We start from the raw sequence: 7972 nt of genomic DNA on the forward strand, positions 1-7972 counted from the left end.
GTGACAAAGTCAGAAAGAGAGAAAAAAAAAAAAGGGAACGTATGAAACCGAAAAGACATGATACCGAAATGGCTTTGACTAATCAAGACCCACGGTGAATTTTGATAAATATCACTTGATTTATTTTAGGGTTCAGAAAAAAAGCAATTTTTTGTATTGAATATTAATAAAATGTAATATTTTTATAAATTAACTAAAATAAGATAAGTTTTTTATAAAAATATCAAAAAAAAGACAGCAATACTGTTCATCGTCTTCTCTGCCTCTGTATTCATGCGAAGAAATGTGTGAGATGGTTCCACCCTACTTTTTCATGGAATTTATCTGCAATAAACCCTATTTGGATTATATTCTGGCATGAATGATGAATCAACCGTACCACCATCTTCCTTGAGTCGAAGCATTTCGTGTTCGTCTGAAACTGCCATCAAATTTGGAAATGGGCGAGCCATGCCGATGGGGCTCTTCAATCCGCAGAGTGTCTGCTTCATGCGCCAAGGGAAGAAGGGTGCAAGCCCACACGCCTTGGAAGGTGTACACGATTGTGCCAGTGTACTTCGGGGATGAATAAATCTTTCTATTTTCTGGGACTTGAATATCACTGATCAACTCATCATCATCATCACTTGAGAAATGGTACGCAGAAGAAGAAGGAACCCCCTTATGCATTTTCTTCTTTGAAGAAATTGAGTAAGAAGAAGCCAAGGCATCTGCTGCCGGGAGAAAAGGGCGTATTATGAAACTCGGTGAGTGATTTCCTCTAGACTCCACCATCTCTAAACCTTCATGCTCCAATCCACGCACCCCAAGGTTCATGCCATCAACAATATCTATGGACTCTGATAACGAGAAATTGTCGTCTATTACATCTGATGACAAAACCTCATCGTCATCGGTGTCGGTATCGTCATCACAGTCCGTTGAATTATCATCTTCATCATCGTTGTTGTCGTCGACAAGTTTATCATCATCATCATCATCATCGCAGGTCACTTTCGCCGGAGGACGCCATCGGCCCGATGGGAGCTTGGGAGGTGGTGGGCTCTCAGCAAGGAGGCCGCTTTCCTCAATGTCTTTGGGCATTCCAGGAGATCTCTCCCATGAAAATGGGATCCTTTTACTTATATCGCGAGCAATTCCTCGGAGATTTGCATTTGCGTCTACATCGATGGAACCAGCTGCCGTCAGACGCCTTGTTGATAGAAGCAGTGCATTGAAGTTCAAGCTGTGGCCAAGGCATCTCTCATTCGAACCCTCTTGATCCATAGCATAGAGCTCAGAACTGTGATTCTATGAGTCGGCAGAAACAAGTCAATGGCACCACCAACCATCCACTGAATTTGTTCTGACCATTCATTTGGGTAGCTGTGGCTTGCAGCGACAGATGAAGATTGCCTAATTAACATCTTTTCTTCCTTATGGATTTATCAAGAAACAACTAACACCATGAAACATAAAAGTAGAGTGGAACTATCGCACACTTTCTTCGCATGAATACGGAGGCAGAGAAGACGATGAACAGTATTCCTGCCCTTTTTTTATATTTTTCTAAAATATTTATCTTATTTTAGTTATTTTATAAAAATTTTACTTTTTATTGATATTTAGGCAAAAATTTGCCCTTGTCAGCAAGAAACCCTTTATTTTATTATCAATTTTTTTATATTACTGGTTGACTGGTTATATCACGTCAAGTGAGAAAATAAATTGATTTAAAATGTAATTATCCACGTCAGTATTTTCTCTCATTCTTTCTAAGCTTTTTTCTTTATTGCAGGGTGATGTTTATAATGCAGTAAGTGTTGTGAGGTGGAAATCCGATTTCCATGTTAGGTCCCAATTTTCTAAAATATGCTATCTCTCTCTCATAAAATTTCTCTTGAATTATCTTACATTTTCAGCTACTTTTTTTTTTGTACTTATGGCTTATTACTATATCCTTTTACCCTGGAAATTTGCTAGAAATATAGATGGGATTTTGTTTCTTATTTAAGACTTTAAATTTTGTAAAATTTGTATATAAATCTAGTTCGTTGACTAGAGCTGCTCATGTTTTGGCACCGCAAGCTAAAACCTTTAGGTTGTGTTTGGTTTAAAGGAAAATGTTGGAAAAGGAGGGGAAAGGTAGGAAAACCTATACAGGTTTTGTAAAGATTTTTCTACGTTTTACTCTCTTTCCCTACTTTTTCCTTCAAACCAAATATAGCCTTAATGATATTTGTCACTAGTGGTATAAGCCGCCGATCTTGTTACTGATTAGTACTTTATATATTTGTTATTTTCTTGCTTAGTTAATGTATATTTTTAATTATCAAAAAAAAAATTCCTATACTGTCTAACGTTTGTTTTAAGGGAAATTTTTTAAAACTCACCCTGAATTTTCAATATTTCTCTTAAATGCACAACAACTTTTCAAAATGTCTAAAGCTCACCATGTCACTAAGTTTTTATTTTCCAACACTCACCTTCCGTTAGTGCACTGTTAATACTTCTTAACAGAGGTATCCATGTCAGCATAAATAACAATTTTCATGATCAAATTACCCTTGAATGGTGAGTTGGAGAAAAATGGTCTTTTTTAGTTTTCATTTTTTTTTTGCATTTTTAGTGTTTTGTTATAATTTCCAATATTTTTTTATAATTTTTGTTCTTTTACATTTTTCAATTTTCTTTTTTTTTTTTTTGCATTTTTAGTGTTTTGTTATTCATTTACAGTTTCTGTGTTTTTCTATAATTTTTGTGTCCCCCCAGTGGTGTTGTTATCAAAGAAGAGAAGGTAGAAAAGAAGGAACAGAGGAAGCGAAAAGAAGAAGAATGGAGGGTAATATTGGATTTTAAAAATATTTATACGTTAGGTGAAGTCACATGTACAGATTTTGACGAAATATTAACAGATGCTAACAACAAGGGTAGAGCTAATAAATTGTGAGAAACATTAAGAATACTTTAAGACAATAATCAAACAATGAAGATAGAGTTAATTAATTAACTAAACCTTAGAGATACTTCAAGAAATTCTCTTAAATTAACAAAATGTCATGGGACACACCAAGCCCATTAAATGGAGGTAATTATTTTTTTTTTCAGTACATTTAATGGAGGGTTATGGTCCATGTTTACACCTCTGTCATTATTAGACAATTCAATTTAATATTTGTATTTGGACAGAAACAAATTAATGTACATAATTGCTTCCTCATTCTGATGTAGTACTGCTTTGAATAAATTGCTCAAATTAATTGCAGAGTTTTTTAATTAGATAGGTGACAAGGATGGTTAGCATGTACCAGGGTTATTTTTGTCACAATAAAAATAGATGAGATGACGACAATCAATAAGTGAGTTAAGAGTTATTTTTGTCTAAATTATATACAAGAAAACGTATACAATTTACAAAACCCTCTTACAAATTGTTCTTTAGCGTATCTGAAAGTTTGGGAAGTTTTAAACATCTTCTGAAAAGGGAAGGTTTTAATATAGAGGTTTTAAAATAGGGTTTCATTATGATATTGGAAAAGCTTATAATCAATTAACCGATATCATAATAATGGTAACTAAGGTACTCATCCGTGGGGTTTTGATGGGTCAAAGTTGTTTTCCAATCATACCTTACCTGCATCATAGATAGATTTACCCTTGAGAATATCCTTACTTTTATTAAAACACTATGATCAAAGGAGTCAAAAAATTAATGAAAATAATGATAACAAGAACTATGGCATCCATATGTTATTATTTTTTTTAACTTTCTCATAGTTTCATGTGATATTTTCTGCAGAAGGCGATACTTGCTCCCCACCTAACCGCTCATTAATGATCTTCCAAAAAATTAGAGCTCACATGCAGATGTGCTGCATCTATATAGAGAGTTGCACAACAGTATCATATCTAAAAAATTTTAATAGGGCCAAGTAAATAACTTTTAGGTAATCAAACTTTATTTGAATTGGAGAGAAACCAAAGTATTAATGGGTTTGTTTTATCCCATTATTATTATTATTATTATTATTATTATTATTATTATTATTATTATTATTATTGATGTTACTAAAAATCGTAATGAATATAATTTGGAAACTATCAAGCTGATTTGATCGAAAGTCCCACCTACAAGCCCAAAAAGACGTTAGAGGCCCTAGGGGCGATGATTTTGATGGTTAAATTACATAGTGTTTGGAAGTGTGGGCATTTTTTGGGATCAATTTTCAAGAAAAATGCCCATATTTTCAAGATTCATTTTTCACAAAAAATTGTTTCTGTCACCTAAGCAGTGAGCAATATTATGTTATTTGGTAAGGTGATTTTTTATCACTGTTCTTCATATATGCCATAAATGCCCCTGATGCTTGTAAAAAGATGAGGTTGCCTTCCAAGGGTTTTACATGTCAAGTGATGATTAAAGCAAATAATGTAGGGAATATCACATGGCCCCACTTTCGAGGCCAAGGCCAAGTTCAGAATTGGTGGTCTAGTCTGAGGTCGGCTTTAAGCTAAGGAAGTAGTGTAGTCTATCTGAGTGGGATTCCATTATTCCTATGCAAAGTTCTAGATGGTTTTGGAGTCAGCAGGGCAAGGCAATTCTGATTTACCAACTGTCGAAGTGGTGACTCAAGAGTTAGTTTGCTTGGTGAATTATCATTTGAATTCCCAAGGCACACCACTTGGCGCTCGTCGATGTGGGGAGACGAAGCAATGCGATCCTCACCATTCGTATTTGATTCATCTTGGCCTTTGAATCACCTATAAAAGAGGAGGGTGTGAGGTTGAGTGTCTTGCCATTTGCTTCATAGTAAATCTCCATGTCCACACCGTGTTTTCAGGGACAGAGCGAGAAGTTATAGGTCTTCTAGTTCCAAGTCAAGGTCAGAAACCTCCAATTCAATTTGTTCTTCTAAGGTCGAGGTCTTAGAGAGGAGGTCTAGGATGCCCCAAGTCGAGAGAAACGAGGTCACCATCTCAACCCCCAAAGAGAGGGTGGTAGTTGGGACGACTGTCGTGAATGGGATAGTCTCTAAGCTTGAATGCGTTTTTAGGCTTGCGGATCTCAATTGAATCTAATAGCACTACTTCATCTCTAATCGGTTCATTGTGAGGCTCCTTGAGGCCATGAGATGCCTTGGACGGGAAATAAGGGATATCTGTACTTGTTTGAGCATCAAGTGTAGGGTGAGTTGAGGATAGCTTTCCACCCCTAAATGCTAAGGTCCTAAATTACTATGGGATCACGATCGATCAGATAGCTGCAAACGCCATTAGGTTCATGGTCAAAGTCATCTCTATGGCTCACCAATGGGGCATCTAATTAAACGCCAATGTGTTCAGGACATTGCTTTGCCTACAAACTTACTTGATAGCCAATGGATGGTGGAATTTTAGGGCCCAAGGTGGGAGGAAGATTCTAGAAGGAATCCCATCTTCAGTTCACAATTAGGACTGATGTATATTTGTGCCATAAACCGATGATTGGCCATGAGGACAGAGTGAGGGAATCTTGACTTGACCTTCGAGAGACTGTTTCTGTCACTAAACAATGAGGAGAAGAGAATATTGAACCGATTCCTCATCAAGGAGGCCCTAATGAAGGTCAAACTTAATCCAACCACCCTACGTAGAGAGTATTCACTGCTACCAAGAAGGCTAAAAAGCTTGAGGTAGCAAGTTGAGGTTGTGAAGAAAAAAAACCGTGGCATTAGATAAAAGGGTGGTCGAGATCGAAGAAGCAAGTTGTGCAGTTGAGACAACCCAAGGAGGCATCAACCCAGGGTGGAAGGTCATCTACAGGCACCCTATAATGTTCCTCACGTCATGATCATGTTGCCATTTCACCCTTAGCATCTGCTGATAAGGCCCCTACCCTAGTTCGAAAGTGAATGACACTCTTCAACTATCTTATTTATAGCTCGATTGGTCCAATGAAGGAGACCACTAGTATTTTAAACAAGAAGGTTGTTTAAGAGCTAGAAGAGAGATATGTCCTCTCTGGAGACAAAAAGACCTTGTCGGTGGAGCTAAATCATGCCATGGTCAACTTTGCAAGGGAGAAGGGTATTGAGGTATGAATCACCAGAGATTTAGCCTTGTTATTTCATTGCAATGATGAGGTAGCTGATGAAGTCGTCTTTAACTAATTTGTTCACCTCCTCACTTATCACTTTCCATTGTTTCATTGTTTCAGTGTTAATTTCATTTTTTTTTTTTTTTGTTGAATTGGTTTATAACTTGGGTCAATGCTTAGAAGGGACCCAATCAATCCCTAGCATGTTAGTGGTAGACTAAGCGAATATGATAGTTTTGCCTCTAAGGAAACTTACTAGTTCGGAATCAATCCCTAATATGTTACTAGTAGACTAAGTTTTGGCTCTAAGGACACTTACCTATTTGGAGCATAGGTCTTTTAGTAGAAGGGATTGGTTAATATAGTTTTCTTAAGCTCGACCTCCTTTAGGGGCACAACAATGAGGTCCTCTACTGGTTGGGCTCAGCTAGTCTTTAGCTCACCTCGGATGTTGATCCCTACTACTGGTAAGGCTTCTCTTGTCTTCCCTTTAAGAGTTGCCACATGACATTGTGAAGCAAGGTGCTGATCGTCCTTTGTTGTTTTGATGTCATCATCGGTTGGGAACTTCATAACAAGGTGGTATAAAGATACCGTTACCTTCATTGAGTGCAAGATGGGTTGGTCAATGATGGCATTATAAGGTGAGTCGACCATAACAATCAAGAACTCAGTCATCAGAATGGTTTGATAAGGCTCTGTACCCATTGTGACTAGGAGGGTCATTTTACCCTCTGGCTTGATAGCAGCCCCAAAAAAATTGACCAAAGGCATGTCGGTGGGTTGAAGTTGATCTAGCGTTAGCTTCATCCTCTTGAAACCATCATAAAAGAGGATGTTATCTAAAGAGCTATCAACTAAAATACCCTTAACTTTGAATTTGGTCCATCTCTAAATCTAAGGGCATTTAAGCTACTAATTTTCCCTTAATTCAATTCCCTCTCATTATATTTATCAAAAAGTATCTCTAATTAAGTTTATGTATTAATTAACTCCGTTATCTCTCATTAAACCATTTGGGTCAAATGGGTAAATCAATGATGTTATACTTAAATAAAAATTAAATAGGAATAAATACAAAAGTTAAAAAATAAAAAATTAGCCACAACTTTAATACTCTATATTAATCACATTAAAGAAAAGTAAGTGTGACAAACAATAATTAATTTCATTGATGATAAAAATAAATTTAAAATTTAAAACCAACCCAAAAATGCAATTGTTTTCGGTGGTAGGTCAATAATTCAGCCTTTTGAGACAAATGTGCTAATAGTTGATGGTAAATGAGTTGGTGCCTGCATTTGTAGCAACCCATAAGCCTCTCTTTTGGATTTGAGAGGTAAATGAGTTGTGCATGCAAAAGCTGTCATTGGGGCTACTTTATCAAACATGCACGCATCATCTCAATGGTTAAAAGTTATTGCATGGAACTTAAGAGGGGCCAAAAATCCTACATGCCGAAGGCACATAATGAAGGGTTGAGAGATCCATCATATGGACGTCCAAAGATTGCGGAATATGGGGGCGAATTTCAAAAAAAAAATTCCTTCCCTTCAACTGGGAATCGCATCTCCCCCAACGAAGGTGTTCACGCCCAATGAAGGATCCAAAGACTACTCCCACTGAAGATGGCGCAGTGCAGGATGGAGCAGAATCAGTAGTGTTCTTCTCCAAGAACTCTGTCCTTCGCAAGAATCAACAGGATGGCACGTGAACACAGCTTCCTATCAATTCTTTCTCAAAGAACTGATGTCAAGATCGAATCTTGACTACTCCCACAACTGGAGATCGAACTGGCAAAACAGGACGGCAAGAACAGGGAGGCGGCAAGAAAGAATTCTGCAGGGTTGCTTAATTCTTTCTTCTCTGTGATTTCAGCATTAAAGAGGATCTTATTGTGTGTCTTCTCAAGGCTGC

This window comes from Nelumbo lutea, chromosome 7 (assembly GCF_056320005.1).
Source record: "Nelumbo lutea isolate HS-2025 chromosome 7, American lotus-T2T, whole genome shotgun sequence".
NCBI classification, from domain to species: Eukaryota; Viridiplantae; Streptophyta; class Magnoliopsida; order Proteales; family Nelumbonaceae; genus Nelumbo; species Nelumbo lutea.